At 39.9% G+C, this 18,679-nt stretch overlaps 1 long non-coding RNA gene across 2 annotated transcripts in view; it reads left to right on the top strand.

Annotated features, from left to right (window-relative positions):
- The window catches only part of LOC143693567 (uncharacterized), a 181,831-nt gene that overhangs the window by 139,783 nt on the left and 23,369 nt on the right, over positions 1-18,679 (top strand). For both annotated transcript variants that reach the window (XR_013181380.1, XR_013181379.1), the window contains exon 3: positions 1,546-1,734. This is a non-coding gene — a long non-coding RNA (uncharacterized LOC143693567). The remainder of the gene's footprint in view (positions 1-1,545; positions 1,735-18,679) is intronic.

Genomic DNA, 18,679 nt, shown 5'->3' with positions numbered 1-18,679 from the left:
AGAGCATGTCTGGGAAAACTCATTTTTCCAAAGTGGCCCTAACAATGATGCTTTACCCTGGGAATTACAGGCAAAACTAGTGGTATTGTACTAGAATCTTGAATCCTGCCATTTCATGCAATGAGACAAAGAGGACTTGTGAATCAGATAAGTGAACCACTGTTGTTATGTGTGAATTCAAATTGGTTTTGTTAGCCACTGGGTTAATGGAAAAGCACATGGCAATTTCCAGGAGAGTGACAGGTCCTACACCTAGACAGTGAAAACAAAGAAATGCCTTGGATTTTGTCCATTTTTAATTTGGTATTTGTAAAATTAAAATAGTCCTTCAAAGCTTGGCAGTAGCTTTTAGTGTTCATTTTAACTCCAAACTGCTGTTAATTCTGACTGTTTAGCAGCTATGTATTAATATCAATGTAATGCTTCTGAACTTGCTTTGGATGTCCCTATTTTAGGCAATCCTGAACAGGCTGTATCTCAGTTTTGATATTTAAGTCCCCTTCCTGATTCTTCAGCAGAATAGAAATTGGGGTGGTGATTTCTTCCACAGCACTTCTGCAATACAGATTTTATTACAAATGATGCCACTTTAGGCAGGACAGACACAAGCAAACTGTAAGCTCAGAATTGCCCATTGTAATCAAATTGGCTATTTTCCAAACAATTCAGAGTCTCTCTCCCAGTGTGACCTTTCAGAGCCCTGCACTCAGCAAAAGAGGGGTATATTACCTTTCATGCACTAGTGTTCATTTTCAGGAGAAAGCCAGGATTATTGTTCAAATTTGGTGCAATTACACCTGAGCACCTCATTGTTTCTGGGGGGCTGGGGAGCTGCACACAAAAGAGTCAGGTTGGCATTTGGTAGAGAGATGTGTCTGGCCTTATACACAGGAGGGCAGAGACAGAAAACACTAAAAGCACACTCTGCAATAAATATGTGACAAACTGAATGCCTAGAAAGAGAATGGATACTGCCCTATTTGTCTGGTTATTCTTGCCAAGCTGTGCTGATGCTTTCCAGAGGTGTAATTGGACATAATGCATGTGTTGAGCAGGCAGTGGGGGAAGATGGGACAAAGAGGATAAAAGAGCAAATGATATCTGGAGTTAGGGAACCTTTAAGTTGGGCCATTTGGGCTCTAGACTGTTTCCCCCTTTCCTGTTTTCTCCCCCAGCATAATAGCTGTTCTTAGAAACCTTTGGGCTTATAGAAATACTTTAGGAAAAATCCAAACAGTGATAGATTGCCCAGCAGAAAATTATTTACATGAAAATGCCTGCCTAAGCATAATTTTTCCTGAGATGACATCTGCTTTGAAAATACAACACAATTTCATCTCAGATGTAAAAGTAACACCCTCGCCCTTTTTTTTTTCCTGACACCAGGAGATGCATAACTTGCTGACAGTATGTGGTTGATAGCTGTATCAGTCAGTCTCAAATAGTCCATAAATCCATGTACAGTGTAAAATATCATTGATTTATGTAATTGGGAATTTTTAACAATACAGTTTTGTGTAACTATGTTTGTTTTTCCCTTTTCAGAACCATCTTCCCTGTGAATCTGGAAGCAGTCTCTGATTGTACAGAGCCACTATGTATTCCATCCTCATGCTTCCCTGGAGTATAAGTTATGATATATCAGCATTGTCTTTGAGGTCTACCAAATCTGTGGATATGCAATACGCTGAAGTGTGGAGATGGAATGAAGTTGAAAGGATTCATGAATAAAATGTAAGTGGATGATACTTCAAACTAAAGCAAAAATACTGCATTGCCTAAATTGCAAGAAATAGCTCTTTTTGCTCGAGTAGGAGCAGTAGCAGTAACAAAAAGCCAGGATTATTGTGGCCTTTGGTATGGGACTCATCTGTTGTCTGAGAGTGGCACACAGAGCTGCTGGAATGTTTTCTTTCCACATGATGGTTGCAGATGAACTTTTGTGAAGAAAGTAAATGCTGTACTGTGTGTATAGAGAGTCTTACAGATCTGTGTGAGGAACTTTGCCAACTCTAAGCAATCCCCTACAACCTGCAGCACCTACAGAAATAAATAAGGCTTTCAATCCAAAATTAATGATAAATGTAAGGAGCTATTCTGCCCCTGGCATTGTCAATTTTCCCTTCCTTTTCAGGAACCTGATTATTCATACTTAGTGTATAAACATACTGCATGAGGTAAATAGGTACCAAGGCTAGTGCTGGTTTTCAACATAGATCATCATTTTACTTACTCCCTTACATCATTTAACTCTGTTCTGGTGACCCTGGGACCTGGTAATACACACTGCAACCAATAACCATAACTCCATGATCCGTATAGAATACGTGAAGGATGGTGGCAAGTATGTAATTTATTACCTTCTGTAGTGCTGTGTTATTATTATGTGACTGTTATAGCATTCATAGTTTGACAGATTCCTATTAGCCAGTCAGTCAGAGTATGTAGTGTATTATTTTACCAATACCTGATGCATATCAATAAAGTGGGTGAACATTGCTATAGAAGAACAGCTGAATTGGCTTGGATGTTGTAATCTCCCATCCTGAGTTCTTACCTGAAGCATCAGTTAAGGCTGACTGATACTTTTGTAAGGCTTAGAAAAGTCTGGGTAACTTTCTTCCCTCTTTGTCCTGAATCCTTGAAAAGAAGTGTCAAAACAGTACAAGTGCTTATTTTCACTGTACTATCATTCTAACAGTAGAAGCAAAATTCATGAGAAATCTTGTACTGTGAGACAACCTGTTCTCACAAGATTTCCAGCCCATTAACTCAAGAATCAGATTGTTTGGATTAGGTTTGCACAAACAGTGAAGCTTTTCAGGTGCTTATCCAAAAGGCATTGAACCAAATCTTTTGAGGTTTCCCCACATACTTAATATATTATGCAAATATTTACTATATGCAGAGAGGAGAGCAAGATGGGAAAAATTTCCTTGTCCAGGACATACAGAATTAGTTATTGCTGGATGAGTAAAGATATCCTGATTTCTGCTGGCTGGACAAAAGCATCAGGAAGGAGAGGAAGCACAGACAGAAAGTGTCACAGGACTGAGGGTGACTAAGAGGAAGCCTGAAGCTGCAAAGCAGTGAGTTGCTGGAGGGTGGGGAGAGGAGATGGAGCTTCAAATAGCCTTGAAACAGTCTTTCAAATTACAGGAAATACAGCGCTAATAAAAGAAAAGGGTATGAGCAGGGATAGCTGTGATTCTGGAGAGGGGAGCTGGATAATACAACCCCTATGCCTGCCTGTGGCCAGAGCTCAGGTCACAGCTAGTGGTCTCGTGGGGGCTACAGCAGAGCTGAGCTTGGGGGTGTCAGTCCTGCAAGGGGCACATGCTGCTGCTGTTCTCCTGGGGGCAGGAGAGCTGCCTGGAGTCTGCTACATCCCTGCTTGTACACTTCATCCTCCTGCGTTTCTGAGACACAAAGCTCAGATCAGCCAGTGATGTTCTTTCAGGATTGTGAAGTATAATGTTCTGATTAGATGCAATACATCTAAAGAGTATCTATCAAAAATTAAGAAAATACATAGGAAAAAATGCAACTTATCCAGATTTTTTTCCCTGGTATTTCCATTGCACTGGCAACCTGACACAACATGTTGTATATAATTCAATCATGCTGTCAGTTTTTACTAGGAATGTAATCAATATGATCTTACAATTTTAATCAAGGTCTCTGAAACAAAGCACTTGTTATTATGTAGGTTCTTACCTAATGCTTTGCAACAGTATGTTAACAAGCCGATAGGAAGTGTAAGTCTTTAAGAAGGAAGAATTTGACTGTGAAAAGACTGTGATTTCTGCCTCACCCAAAGCGTGGCTGGCAGTAGCATAGACAGAAGGGACTAACGTAGTCATCTGTATAAGGTAGTCCTACTGCTCCTGCTCCTGAGGGGTAATTAATTATAAGATACCAGTAGAGCTGTGTCGCTTCACAATATCATTAATCGTCAAGCAAATAAAGTATGATACTTTGTGTTACTTCATGAGGAACTGCTAAGAAAAGATGTAATCATCAAGAGCTGTAGACAGGCTCTCTTTTGATGTGACTGAACGAAATTTCTGCAGACCATCAAACTGCAGGTGGAAAGAGAACAGAATTGTACGAAGGCATGGGGGGGAGTTGAACTGCTGCTTGCAATTCTGGTTAGCTGACCTGAGCTAAAACACAGGGTGAGCTTCTCTCCACCTAGCTTTAGACATTGATATGGTAATAATTTAGGGATTACCTTCACTGTAGAATTTCTTTGTACTCTGTAGAGAGAAAAAGGCACTTTTAGGGAGAGGTTTTTTTTTTACTTGTTTTAGGTGTCTTCTGTAGGATAAGCTGATTTGGGACCTCATATTTATTCTTCTCCTAAATAAATATAAGGTTCAGCAAAAGTGACTACACATGGTGATGTCTTATCAGAAGAATATTTCCCTCTCCCTCACCAGTGATGTTAACATTTTATTCATTGTGTCTTGCATCAGCTATGATATCACAATATCTTTTGTGTGAATGTACTCAAATTTTTGAAAAAGCCCACAAGAGATGCTTTGCTTTTTGGTCAGCTTAACAAGCTGCCCTAGGAAGTGGTGGAATCACTGTCCCTGGAAGTGTTCAAAAAATGTGTGGGTATGACACTTGGGGATATGGTTTAGTGGTGCACATGGTGTGCTAGGTTAATGGTTGGACTCAATGATCTTACAGGTGTTTTCCAGCCTTGACTGTTTTATGAATCAATTATTCTGTTATTTTGTATAAGCTTTATTAACTTTGGGTGACTGGCAGAAAATATGCAAGTTACCCTGTATTCTTCCACAGTGTTTAAAAATGTCTTTGAGAGGAACATGCATGAGATGTTCCTCTACATAATCTTCTTCCACATCTTTGATACCAATCAAAACATTGTTCCTCAGTGGCACACCACTGAGTCTGCACTTTGATCCCCCTCTAGGCAAACAAAGGGGATATGTGGAAAAAGAGTGGAAGATGATTTTTACAGTGTCTCCAGTGAATGCATGTGCAAGATGAGGCACTGCTGTGTGGGACAGTGCTGTCAATGGGATTGGTGGTGCCACTCCAGAAAGGCTGCCCTGCCTCTTCCATAGACATGGTAGCTCACAGACATTGCTGTTGGAAAGGATTTCAGCACATGCAACCTACTGGAGTAGCTGTTCAGGGTCCCTCGCAACCCTGTACATGGGATGGATTCAGTGACAGCTTTATTTTTATGGAGCTTACTGTGTTCTAGCTGTCTATTCTGCAGCTGTGCCTCCACAGACAGCCAAGACAAACCCTTCAACAGTGAAGCTGAGCTAGATAGCTCACATGTGTGTGGTGCTCTAGACTAAGGAGGTGGGCAGCCTTTAAAGTACCAACATTTGTCCCAGTGACGTGCCTTGAATATTAAGCATGCCTTACAAAGCACAAGCCCACAGTAAATAGAAAGGGGTTTGCTGTGTCATCAAATGAAGTCTTCCAAAATCTCAGTAGAACATGTATCATAATATTTCCACTATAGATAGAACCAGCTCCATCTTAAAAGTATGATCTTGATCTTCTGCTGTTTCCTCTCCGTGGGTTTTTTTTTGTTTTTGTGGTTTTGTTTGTTTGGTTTTTTTTGGTTTTTTGGTGGTTTTTTGTTTGTTTGTTTGGGGTTTTTTGTTTTATTTTGTTTTATTTTGCTGGGGTTTTTTTTGCACACAGAGGGTGCAGGTGCCTGTAAAGAGTCATCCAAAAGTGCAGTTACTCAGCAAATTTTCCACTTCTAGCTCATGATCCCTAAATGTCACCTTTTCTGAGTGCTTAGAGGAGTTTTCAGGTCTGGGTAAACCCTAGCTGGAAGCACATAGTTAAAGCAGCTTTAAATCATACATTAAATATCCTCAGCCAAGCAACAGATACTCCTCCTCTCACTATTTTTTACTGACCATTTTATTCAACTCCATCACTTTATCCACTCAGCATTAGGCTTTTGAGTTTCTCTTTGAAGATGCCTGAACCTCTTCCCTGACTGCATGGAGATGCTAATTTAGGATTAGTTAACGCTGAGGCTAAGTATCTATTTGTAGATACTGCAATATTTGACACAGACACCTAGAGCAGGGTCTCTGATTCTTGCTCTTTTTCATTTAGTTCTCTTCATAAATGTTGAGGAAACTAAGGATGGAGAAACTGAGTCTAGATTTTTCAGTCTTGATCATAATGTTTCAACTAAGCCAGAACTGGTGTAGAGAAATAAGCTGGTACTTAATTGGTTCCTATTGCAAAATGTATGTCTCAGGTCTAAGGAGAGCTTCTTCCTCTGTGTAGAAACATGCACCTCAAAACTAAAAAATGTAGTTTTATCCAAAATAGTTCTTTATACTTTTCTTCCCCCAAGAAATTTTCTGTGCTGAGCAGTTCAGCTAAAAGTGAAACTTTGCTTCTGTTGAAGGAGCCAGCGATATTTATTCTGAATCAGCACAACAGCTCTCCTCTCATGGGAAGCATTCAGGGCCAAATGTCGTGTCCATGATACAATACTGAGTAGAAATTACAGGGCTGTGGCTCACACAACATACCCTTTCCACTAACCAAAATGAAACGTGTCATTGTGGAAGGATAAATGGCAATCTTTGGCTGTCATGCACTGGGATCTTATTATAGACACAGAGATAATGAAACTAATGTATCCTGAGGCAGTGTTGCTTAAAAGAGTATCAGAACAGGAGAATGTGTGCTGAATTTCATTTACTGAGACTTTTTCTGATGTGTTTGGGGCTAAATTTTGGTGAACTATATAGAGCCTTAGTCCTTCAGAAGTGAAGTGGTGTTTGGACAGCTGGCAAAAGGATAACTCTGCACAGAGTTTGTCCACCTATTTCAGTGGCTTTTTTTTTTTTTTTTCTGTCAGGAAATATAGGCATGCTTATGTGACCCTTTTTATTGTCAATCAGTCCTTCACTGAGATGAACAAAATAGAAGGTGGTCTGGGAGGAGCTGAACCCCATACAAGTTTTCCACAAAATGATTATATCTGTTAAGCAAGTGCTGGAGAGGATGGCAACAGCTGATCCAGAAACTCATAAGGTCAAATGATGCAATTTTTGAAGATGATCAGATGTGACAGAAATGAAGCTCCTCTTATAACTTATCAAGAATATATATATATGTTTGGTTTCAGATACATTGTTGGGTATGAGATATTGCCTCATGCCCGTTCCCTGCTGACAGACTGGTGTTTTCACTGTCCCACTTAGGACACCTGCATTTATTTCACAACTCCATGTGCAAGCAGCCTGTAGGCTGGACTTCAGTGTCCGAGTGGGCACACCACCTCTGTCCAGCTGAAGTAACCTACTGTAATGTACAGGAAGCATGTTTATCCTCATAATTAGCACAATTCTGGGGTCAGTACAGGTGAAGAGATTTCAAAAACCTTTTAATTTTATCTGTGAAATTTTCTTCATTTTCTGTCCACCTCTATTTCCTCTCATGGTGTCTACTCAACATAAATTCCTCCTCATGCTTCAAATGCTGTGGTGTCACTGACAGTTTTAAAGGGAGCAAAACAAACTGAAAGGAGATTTCTTTTTTTTGAAAAGCTGTCTTAGGAGGGTATTTTTTCTTTTTATTAATACAGGAAAATAGCTTGAGACATTTAGAAGGGGACACCTTATTCTGTTGAAACTTTGATGTTTTTGTGATCTCAAGAGTTTTTTTAAAAACTGTAAAAGGTCCCATGCCCTTTGGTCTACATGGTGTTTACTATCTACATTAAGCTGCTACTCAGAATCAGCATCAAGGGCTGAATGCTATTATTCTGGGCACACTTCAAATATATAAAAGGTGACTCCTGTCTTCAGAGTTTAAGCTTTCAATCTGACTGGCTTACTAGCATGTTATAACAGTCCTGTCTCTGGCATGCTGATTTGTGGCCTTGATCAAATTACTTAGCCTTTTACTTGCTTAAAAAAACTACTCCTGCACTTGAATGCGTGATAAGTCACTCTACGCAGAGGAGGTGTGTAGGACTGAAAGCTCTGGCCATGCAAGCAACATCCCCTTCTGAGGAGCCTATTCTGCTTTACCTCCTGGCTGAGCTGCCTGGGTAAGAGCTTTTTCATCCATTTGTATCAAAATGAGTCATTCTAAAACTCTCCACCTCTGAACCCCAGTATGTGAACAACCTGGTTTCTTTGGGTTGATTCAGATTTGGGAGAAAGCATAAAGATGAGTTCAAGTAGCATGTCCGACTTGGTGACAAGTTTGATTAGATGGCATGGATGTCACCAAGGTTGGAGCAGACTGAGCTGCAAACCTTTGAAGTCAGCCTGTCTGTACCTAAAGAAACCTATTAAAACATACTGCCTTAACCTTTTATTTCTGGAGTCCGAGCTGCATTCTTGGCACTGAAAACTAGAGTATGCTGGTTCTTGTATCTGCAGACTGATACCCTTAAACATTTCAGAAAAACACACTGACTCTTCCAGGTCAAAACTGGCCTATTGCTGTCATCTCCATGTTGTTTTTAAAAGACATTTCAAGAAAGGAGGATATTTGGGTAGAGGTGAGAAGTAGAATAGTGGTGGAGAAGGAAGGATTGGAAACATAAGGAACAAAAAGTATTTGGTTTGAGTAGCAAATGCTCACCTAGAATGAGCAGCAGTGGAAATGGCAATTGTGGAAGGCAATCCTATATTTGATGAGGAAGGAACATATGTGATGGGAAGATGTGAGCCATGGAGCAGAAAAGATGACTGCAGCAGCTGAGCTGTGAATAAGGTGGAGTTGAGGAAGAGAGCTGCCGGGAATCCTAGGTGGAAGAAAATATAGTGTCAGAACTCTGGAGGAGTCTCTGGGTGAGAATGCATAAACATTTAGAAATGGGAGAAGAAAAGATGGAATAGAAGTCAGTGAGCACTTGGATGTTGGAAAGAGTAAGAATACTACAGTAAGTAAAAAAAAAGCCAAAACAAAACCTTGCTTCTTTAGCAAAGGCTTCTCATAAACACACCTGTCCACAGAGCTGATAGCTACTTACATATTTTATCTCTGTGTTTTACAGTGTTGGCCTTGTAATCCATTTTTCTTCACAACCCGGTGAACACCTGACTTCTGCAGCAGTTCAACATAGTTTGAAGGAGGCCTCTGAGGACAAAGGCTAAAAGCATCTCCTATGAATTTCAGCACAATATGTACTTGTAGGCAACTCTCATCCTTCACAGATACTTGTCTAATTGCAGTTATTTATTAATCTGAAATGTAAAGTGTCCAACAAGACATTGGACATTGGCAATTTAAGCTGTTCTCTCAACCTTCCCTGAAGGTTCATCCAAAATAGACCCTGAATGTTTGTCATTTGTCAAGGATTCAATAATTGGCAGGAAAGGATGGCTTTGGGCACGGATGTTCCTTTCCTCCCTCTCTCTCCCAAGCATTGTGATCCCATTTAGCTTTGTACTGTCATGTCAGCTTCTTCTGTACTTGCTAGGGTTCATCTTGTATCTTGTGATGGCGCTGCAGAAGGTATTCTTGTCACCTTGAGCATTTTCCACTCTTTCCTCATGCTGACTGCTGTTTCCATGGAAGTCTGTGATGTGTTTTATTCAAAGTACAATTTGTAGAATGTTTGCTTAGAACAGAGGAAGGGAAAAATAACTCCTTCAAGACAGAGTGAAAGAAAATATACTCTAAATTAAAAAAAAAAGTCACCCTCTTTCTAAACCCTAATCCTCAGCTCTACTGTATCCCAAATTAATACCATTCTGTTTAGGACTGAAATGTTCAATGACAACACGAAGGAAAACATGTCAGGTCTCAAACCCAGAACATCAAATATTTCCACTTTTCCTAATTATCACCCAGCCTTACCAAAAAACAGATGGAACCACTTTCAAAGCTTTGTGTGTGTGCCTGTGTGTGTGCATATGTATATCTGTCTTACAAATGGCTAATTCAAATCAAACTTGGGATTCTAGTCAAGACAACAGCTTCACTGCCTGAACCAGCTTGTTTCTGTACACTGATCCTTACCAAAAAGAAGAACTGCAACTCCAAAGAAAAAGAATAAACCCCACATTTTCCAATAACAGCCCACTATGCCATACTTGTCTGTGTAAAGAACATATGGAGCAGCGCATACTCTGGACTTGATTCTGATTGAAATTTCACAACTAACTCCAGCATCTGTAGCTTGACTAATGCAGCTGAAAGCTCAACCAACCCTTTCCCCTTATTTTTATTACAGGGCTACAGCATGAAACTTTATGCACAACAGTCAGAGAGATCCACCTGCTTATGCAGGTATGTGAAACACGAGCTATAGGTGCCCAGGAGCACCACCATACTCCACATCCTCACAAGCTGTGCTGGACTATCCAAAAGACGATGCTGCCTACACCCATTGCTTCAGCTCAGCCATGCTGAGAGCATTTTAAATATTCCAGAAGCATAATTCTAGTCTTTTCCAAGACCTTGCAGTGTGGTTCATTACTATGAAGTGTCAGGAATTCAAAGGAAGAAACATGTGAGAACAAAAGTAGGTGCCTCCAGCTTGAAGCAGCAGTGCTGCTAATTGGGACACTTGCAAAACAATGTCATATGTGTCATTGACTTTTACTAACCACCAGAAACACCTCCAGAAAAATATAAAATGCTCATCTGATTTTTTTACCCCCAGCTTACAGCTGTTTTATAGTGGCTGCCTCTCTTGTCCCTCAGAATGGATATTGTCTAGAAGTGTTTAGAGACAAAAAGAATCTTCTAGGACCCCTCACACTGGGACACAGACATTAAGGAAAAATAAAACAAAGGAATTCCAAATGCAATGGAAAGAGCAGTTAAAAGGCAGCAAGGTAACATATCTGCTTCTGCCTTGCTCTAACTGGGTGACACACTAATAGGTTTCTTATTCTGCTTTCTTCTGCTAAGAGACTGGAAGACATATGTCAGTTTTCCACCTTAACTGTGCATTTTCTAGTTTGTTTGGATTTATGTCATAACCTTAATGGGATTTAAATGGAATTTTTATATGTGAATAATACTCTGCATTAATGCAAGAACTTTAGGTTGCTGTGCTACCAGCTTTATTTGCATAAAGGTTTTTAAATATGAAAGAAGAATAGCCAGGCTATTGTAGATGGCAACACGAAAAAAAAAGCCACACTGGCATAATAGTGAGAGGAGAAGACAACACCCCCAAAACACTGGCTTGTGGAAGGGTTAATTCTCTGGCTTTTAGGTACAACTGTGTGTGAGAGAAGAGCCCAGAGGTCATGCTAGTCATGAATATTTAGTTGCTGGAGGGTCTAGGCTGGATTAAATGGTGCAGCTGGAAGGTCAAAGTCATAGGTTTATACTTTATCATAAAACACTTTCTGTTCTAGCGTCCTCTCTGTGTTCTGTGAATGTAAATTGTCTGTCAATGCGTAGCTCACATGATGTTACACACACCCCACACACTGGGGGGCAGAAGTGGCTGTTCCCTTTAAGTATCTTGCAGATTTTGAGATATCATCTATAAACAATAACCACAATAAGGTGTCTCACATTGAAAAGTGTGCCATTATGCAATTACATATGACGTATGTTTAATATGCCTTATGCTGTCCTCCTATTTCCAAGTCCTTGTTTACCCTTAAGTATATCAAGTAGGAGCAGGAGAATACTTGTTCCTTTGGTATTTCTTCAGAACACAAATCTGGGGCCCAGAGAGTTCTGAAGATTCTTCCTAACAATTTTTTGGGAGTAGCACTGCAACTCTTACTCTAAGTTCTTTGCCTTAAACCTTTGTCTTTGTTATCCATTTGGTTTTCCAAGCCTCAGCTGTGTGTGAGCAGTTCTGAGTTACTGATGGTTGTGCAGTCAGGGAACTTTCCTGCTGGCATTCTTAGTGTACCATTATTATTTTTAAATGAATTATGTATATAACACCTTCGGTGTACAGACTACTTTGCATGTGAATAATAAAGTACAGTCTTTGTTTAGAAGAGCTGACAGTCTAAGGGATTGATCCAGTAAACACTTACAATAATAATTATTATTATATGGGTGATTTGCTTGGTCTACTGTTGTGAGTAATCTGTTGATCTGGCCCCAAACTAATTAGATAACTTGATGAAAAAAACAATAGGACATAGCATGTAGTGCAGGAGGGAAGGGATGAAACACAACAGTACATCAAGGCCTAGGAAGAAAGAGGATAAAGAAAGACTGGTTTGGATTGATTCAGTTCTCTGTGACAGTGTCTGCAAGGAAATGCTGTAAAGGATGGAGCTTGGGCCCTGGAATGAAGTATCAGGTTTCCTCCAAGCCTTAAATTTTGTTGTGTGCTCAGCTTACTCTCATGGGAAGTGATAGCCTTATCTTGACCTACTTATTTTTTTTATGATCCACCTCTGCAGTCAGTTCCAGTGCAGTCTTCTCAATGTTTTCTTAAGAGTAGGTGAGATTGAATATTCACACAGAGGTCTGGAGAGCATTGGGGTGGGCTGAGTTAAACAATTGTTGGCAATTGGCAATGGCAAGGATGGTCAGTGGCTCAGTTCATGAGAATGAGTTATTTCCTTGCCCATGTGGAGCAGAACTGCAGCAGCCAGGTGTGTGTGTGGCTGTCATGCAAAAAAAAAAAAAGCCTTATAGTGGGATAATACTACTTTGGAGTTGAGAATTGGCTCTTTATCTGATGTAGAAGCAGAATATGCAGTGCCAGTCTGCCAGAACACTGGTCTTGTGTCCTTTCCAGGGATTCCTGAAGGGCAGGGGGGGGTCAAGCACTAAATTTGAGTTGTGAGATTTCATGTGTTGTTACAAATGAGTTTAAACTGCTTTATCAGATTTGAGGCCTGGAAAATCACTGTTTGAGTGTAGTTAATTTCTGTTGAAGCATCTTTAGTTTGTACCTAAAGGTCCTGTCTGTACTGCTGTTAGTGATGCTTGAACTTGCAGAGACCTTGTTTGCATGGCTTCCATATATAAAAGCTGCACTAAAGTAGGAAGACATTGGCAGAAAGAAACCAACCCCAAACCTTGCATTTTTGTCTGGGAGGTGACCCATGGCAATTCAGTAGTGGAGCTGTGGCAGTAGAGGGCAGAATGGAAGTACCTGCTGCCTGCTTTGGAAGCCCCTGGCTGATGGAGCTGTAACATGTGCTTACAAGCACCCTTGAAGCAGTTTCCTGGAACTTGGCTTCTGTTTGCATTTTCTGTAGCATCTAAGCTAAAGGATCTTGACTAGAAAAGTCCACTTATAATTATGGACAAAATGATTGTCTCAAGTGATTATCTGAGATGCTCATTTCACCAATTGGCGTTGTTTACAGTATGGAAAGGGCCACAGGTGGCTCAGAAATAATAATGTGGTATTTATGCAGCTGACCAGCGTGCTGGAAAAGGGATGGATGTATTTCACTAAGTTGGTCCCAGATGGAAAACTTTTCTTTAATGCAGAAGCAGATCAATTCTATTCTTACTCTAATGTAGAAGTAAGTGGAAAAATGAAGAAAAATAATGGAAGACATCAAGGTGCTACGCAAAATAAAATATTGATTGTAAAAATCCCAAAACAAAACTTGCTTGCTGTCTTAATTTTTTGCTCATGTCTAGTTAGAGGAAAATATTTCTTCTTGCTCTTACATCAAATTAAACTAAAACTTCCCACTACAGAAAACCATTTTGTTTCCTTTAATTTTTTTTAGCAAGAAATATATATTGGTCAAAATCTGCAGGGATAAAAGTTTAATTATGCCTTAGTTGCTTGCTGTGATTTTGAAATCAGTGCTTTAGTCTGAATAAGCACTTGGTGGGTTATAAAATGACATGATGAATATTTCTATTTCTCATGTTAAAATCTAGGTTTTGTAAGGTAATTGACAAAAATGGAGTTGACACTGGATTAACAGTTTTGACCTGAAGTTGATACCAAGAAAGGTTTTTTTAAGAAATGAATGAATGATTTTTTTTTTAAGGACCATACTGTGGGAGAAAATATACCTGCAGCAGTAAGGATTCATCCACTCGTGTTTTGCATGACAATCAAGCTGACGATAAAGATATGTGAATAAGCTAAAACTCACACAAGCACTTTTTATCTTGTTAGAATTTTATGAAGACTAGATTGTTTGACTGCATAGAAATAAACTATTTAAAAAAATGATACAGAAATAAAAGTTTAGACACAGACCATGTGAATAGGTCAGTCCTAAGAACAGTAGTCTTGACTCTGTGTTGAAAATGATGGATGAAACTGGAGGTCAGCACTGAAATGCTGGGGAGTTTCTGACCATGCCAGGGTGAGGGACAGAATGCATGGACAGCTCTGAGGAGAGAGAGTGTCATTGCTGAAGGGTGGTGGTGGGGCAGGTAAAATGAGGCCTGATGCAGGTGACTTGGGTAGAAATTGGTTGGGGGAGTCTTGGTGGGGCTTGCTGCTTGGCACAGAGCTAATCGATGGCAGGGTCTGTCACTAGAAATGTCCCTGTTCTGTGGCCTCCCAGCTGGGGCCAATATGGTCTGTTGTTTAGTTACATGTATTTGTGTTTCTGCCATGTCACATCAGAGCATTGATCCACAGTGTACCCAAATCCTGCAGAGTGCCTCCATGCCTAATGCCAAATCTGCAGAGAACTAATTAACAAGTCTTCCTCTGAATGTGAATGTTTTAAAAGATGCTTCTGGGCTTGCGAATAGGCCTCTTATATTGCCTCCATTACAGATACCCTTCTCAGGGAGACAGAAATAGGAATAAGTGTGTTCAGAAAGGTTTCTTTTACCCTGAGAGATGGTATTTCCATGTCACAAATCAGACAAACTTTTTCCCTGTGAGTTTCCAGCCCCGTTTCAGCCCTGTACATAACTAAAAATGTAATTTAAAGATGGAAATAATCTCTATGACTCCAGAATCTGAAAACCAGAGTCTCTAGGAATGAAATTAGGAACCACTGCCCAGAAGGGATGAGAATCAGCTGTACCACACTCTGCAAGTCTTGTCCCAGCTCCAGATAAAAACTGGAGTAGTGCATGGGCTCTGCATGCCCTGGCACAGCCACTGGTTTGTCCCTGATTCTTCATCACAGTAACTGGTGCTTACTGCATTCCTTCCTATGATATGGCTTGTCTCAGAGAGAGAGGGAAATGCAAAGATTGAAGGCTGGGACTTGCTTTTGACCAGAAAGCTTTTAGAGTTAAGCTTCCTGCTGGGCAGTCCTGATATGTGAAGAATCAATTGTGCTAACTGCTTTAGGAAAAATATCTAATCACTGCCTCAAAATATTTCCCTCTTGGCTGTGTTAGAGCCTTTCTTGTAAAAACTGAGGGGTGAAACAGGAGGGTGAGCAGGAGAGTAGCACTCAAAAACACATTTTAGAGAGAGGAGGTTTGCTGTTTGTGGTAAATGCTGTAATACTTTTCTCAGATCTCAGTGCAACTCACTCTTCTATAACACAAACAAATTCAAACCCATATCTACTAGATAGAAACAAGTTATCCTGTAATGTCCTGTGTGTCTGATCTTCAGATTATTTATATAAACAGATTTCTTGCATCTTCTGTTTTGATCTTTAAGATTCACTGACAACCACTTACCTAATGAGTGTGTATCAACCATGTAGCACAACATTCATGGTGGGCTGATCCTTGTGGCAGCAGTCAGCATGGTGTGTGTGCTTCCATCCTACCCCCCTCAGACAAAGTAATTGATGACAAGAGGAAAGTCCAAAATGTCCTTTTATTAAAGCATGTTTATTTAGATACTGTTTTTAAGTGTTGTTTGACAGAAAGAGCTTTGGTTTTTTTGTTTGTTTTACTTTTTTTTTAAAGGGGTTTAAAAAAGATATGATAGCAATGAGATGAGTAGAAATAAGAAAGAGTGTTGTGGGATCCTAGGGCCACTTGACTGCTGGAGTAGAAACATAGAATTGGCTCATCCACCAGTGCAAAGTGACTTCAGTCAAGCAATGGTGATTTGTGCCAGCTGGTGATTTCTTATTTCCTGGTAGCCCTTTGTTTTCAGTTCTGCATTGACATATTTGGCTTTTGTGTGTTTACTGAACATGGCAGGATGTGCAAACTGGGCAAAGAAGTAGAGAAATCACTTGGTAAAGGTCATGGGAGGGGGCATTAGAGGGTGACAGAGCAGTTTTCAGCTCTGCTAGCATCTTCTCACAGAATACTCTTGCAGTTCTTTCCCTTCCTTGCTGATTTATCTAGTTGAGCTGTAGGTTTATAATGTCTATTTGAGGGCTGATTAAGTGCTAGTAACAGGAAGTTTTGTGTGCTTGTGGAGTTTGAATGGATCTTGGGATTTTGTACAGGATTACTATAACAGCCATAAGGAAGAGATATCATAAATAATATATTCAGAACAGTTCATGCATCAGTCTAGAAAATAAGATTCTTTTATTCTTTTAGCAGCTTCTCTAGCTGCTGTTAGAAAGGTTTTATAGTGGAAAAACCTTCATCCATTGACCAATGGGTTATGGCTGGATTTCTTTTTCATTTGGTATTTCAGTACCATACATAATTATGCTTATTGTTAACAATTTCTTATTGACCCTCTTACTTCATCTCCTGTGTGTTTGTGTTTCTGGCCTGTTATATGGTCTTTCTAACACACTGGTGAACCTGCAGACATGCTGGAGGTTCAAATAATCTTTTTGAGCTCAGTGATTATGTTATGATCTTAGAAATGGATACACTGAGAATGTAGAAATAGAAGTAAAAAATGTGAAAGTAAAGTCAAAACCAAAAAGAAAAGCAGAGAAATTTTTACACTCAGGAATACAGTTTCTGGGGTATATTTAGTAGTTTGATTTGAGCATGGATTGGGTTAGGGTTAGGGTTACTTTTTTCTACCTGAATACTCTTAATCAGTGCTGAAATAAGTGGGATAAACTGCTTTCCCTTGGGATGGTGAATATGGTGGAGTTTAAAGAAGTTTTAATAAGGATGCAATTCAGGCCTCAATGGATGCATAGATAAGAAGGGAGGTATAATAAATGTTAATCTGTTTTGGCCTTCCAATGAGGTCAGGTTAACTCAAATTCCTGTGCTTCTCAAAGAAACTTTGGGCCAAATGGTGTACACTGACCTACACTGTTTTGGTGTGGCTTGGGTCAAATGACTCCTGTGGTTTATAATCAGTTTAAATTCTGAGGGCTGCATTTTGTTGTTTTTGGGGGTTTTTTTTTAATAGTTATTTTTATTTTACAATTCTTGCTTTTTTTTCTTTTTAAAATCTCACAATAAGAAAAAAAAAACAACAGAGAAAATCTGAGTTTGAGGAAAGTTTTGTATAGCTTTAGTTAAAACCTCATAACACATAGAACTACCAAGGTAAATCAAGAATTCTCTGGCCAAGATATTTTTTTGTGACTAAAACCAGTAATAAGAACATGCTTTTGTGACTGAAACAGCAATTAAGTAGATAGTGAAAGAAGTCAGAGTTTACATTTGAATTCTGGTAACCCAGTATCAAAAGGATAGGTCTTAATGTTGTTGATAAACATTAAACAAGAAATATATCTTCTTTTCAAATTCCTAGAAGTCAATTATGTGATTTCTTACAATCATGTCAGGTACTGTTACAGAAAGCTGAGCTCTTGTGACTGTTCCAGACCTGTTTGATGTTACTGGGCAGCCTGCCAAAGTCTCCTTTTTGTATGCCAAGATGGTAATTATTGACACTTCATAGGGAAAGGGTTTCAAGGAACTCACATCAATATTTCTTCCACAGTCAGAAACTGGAAATGCTGCTGTAGTAAAGATATCTCGAAATCCTTGGGGATTATATTCCTGGACTGAATGAATACCAGGGAGTACTAAGAAAGTTAACCTCAGGCAGACAAAACAGAGCTGATCTGCAGAAGCCTGGAGTGGAGCTTGAGCAGAACTATTTGAAGACAATAAATCTGGTGAGCAATGGGAGTGGCTGAGAAAACCTTGCATGCACCACATGCTGTCTTTCAGGTTTGAAGGTATATTATAAATTAAAACTAGCACGCAAGAAGCGACCAAGAGGCTTTGCTTTACAATTCAGGAGTAAGTCACAGAGCTCAGGGGGAAGAAGCACCTCACACTAGGAAGGTTGAAGCCATCACTTTCTCTGCTTCCAAGGTTTTGTACCACATTTGTACATGGCATTTGACTGCTTGTCTTGGGTTTTCCCCACAGTCTCAGGAGTCAAATTAATTTGGTTTTGTAAGTTTTTAGAGTGAGGAGGGATGTCACACCAACTCAGCAAATTTTAGACCAGAATGTGAGGTTTCTGGTCATTCTGATCCCTTTCAGGCATGAATTTTATCACTGGCAATAGCTGTTATGCTGGGCTCCTCTGCTGCTTGTGTGAAATGAGTGTGCTTCCCTACTGCGACTGACAGCTTCACAGAGGGGTGCAGAAGTTTATGGAGGTTGCCATTAAGTGTTCATTCTTGGCCAGCCCTTAGCCACAGTGATTCTGAAGGCAGGCTGAGAGCATTGGGATTGTTTGTTCTGGAGGAGAGAAGGCTTCAGTATAGATCATAGCACCTTCCAGTATCTAAAAGGGCCAACCAGAGAACTGAAGAGAGACTTTTGGCAAGGACATGTAGTGATAGGACAAGGGGTGATGGCTTTACACTGAAAGAGAGTAGGTTTAGCTTAGATGTTAGAAAGAAATTTTCCCCATAGGAATGGTGAGGAACAGGTTGCCCAGGGAAGTTGTGGCAGTGGA

The sequence above is a fragment of the Agelaius phoeniceus genome, chromosome 3 (genome assembly GCF_051311805.1).
Source record: "Agelaius phoeniceus isolate bAgePho1 chromosome 3, bAgePho1.hap1, whole genome shotgun sequence".
Classification (NCBI taxonomy): Eukaryota; Metazoa; Chordata; class Aves; order Passeriformes; family Icteridae; genus Agelaius; species Agelaius phoeniceus.
Note: the sequence above shows the minus strand (reverse complement) of the source record. Positions and strands in the feature narration are given on the sequence as shown.